Source organism: Mus caroli, chromosome 14 (assembly GCF_900094665.2).
Source record: "Mus caroli chromosome 14, CAROLI_EIJ_v1.1, whole genome shotgun sequence".
Classification (NCBI taxonomy): Eukaryota; Metazoa; Chordata; class Mammalia; order Rodentia; family Muridae; genus Mus; species Mus caroli.
In genome coordinates this window covers 75,412,295-75,413,410 of record NC_034583.1, presented here as the reverse complement: position 1 = coordinate 75,413,410, position 1,116 = coordinate 75,412,295, and positions in this window count along the sequence as shown.

Genomic DNA, 1,116 nt, shown 5'->3' with positions numbered 1-1,116 from the left:
GCTCATGGATTGGCAGGATCAATATAGTAAAAATGGCTATCTTGCCAAAAGCAATCTACAGATTCAATGCAATCCCCATCAAAATTCCAACTCAATAAATAAACCTGGAAATAAATCTGGTGGTTTTTCAGAAAATTGGACATAGTACTGCCTGAGGACCCAGCTATGCCACTCCTGGGCATACACTCAGATGTTCCAAAATGTAATAAGGACACATGCTCTACTATGTTCATAGTAACCTTATTTATATTAGCCAGAAGCTGGAAAGAACCGAGATGTCCTTAAACAGTGGAATGGATACAGAAAACATCATACATTTACACAATGGAGTAGTACTCAGCAGTTAAAAACAGTGAATTCATGAAATTCTTAATCAAATGGATGGAATTAGAAAATACTATCCTGGGTGAGGTAACCCAATCACAAAAGAACAAACATGTTATGCACTCACCGATAAGTGGATATTAGCCCAGAAGTTTGGAATACCCAAGATACAATTCACAGACCATATGAAGCTCAAGAAGAAAGAAGATGAAAGAGTGGATACTTTGGTCCTCCTTAGAAGGTGGATCAAATTATCCATGGGAGGAGATACTGAGACCTAGTATGGAACAGAGACTGAAGGAAAGGTCATCCAGAGACTCTCCCACTTGGGGATCCATCCCGTATATAGTTAGCAAACCCAGACACTATTGTGGATGCCAACAAATGTTAGCTGACAGGAGTCTAATATAGTTGTCTCCTGAGAGGTTCTGCCAGTGCCTGACAAATACAAATGTGGATACTCACAGCCATCCATTGGACTGAGCACAGGGTCCCCAATGGAGGAGTTAGAGAAAGGATCCAAGAAACAAGGGATTTGCAGCCTCATAGGAGGAACAATAGGAACCTAATACTACCTCCAGAGTTTCCATGGACTAAAACCACCAACCAAAGAGTACACATGGAGGGACCCATGGCTCCAGCTGCATATGTAGCTGAGCATGGCCTTGTGGAACATCAAGGAGAGGAGAGGTCATTTGTTCCGTTAAGGCTCAATACCCCGGTGTAGGGGAATGCCAGGACATGGAAGAGGGGGTAGTTGGGTTAGTGAGCGGGGGTGGGGGGTGGGGGGTG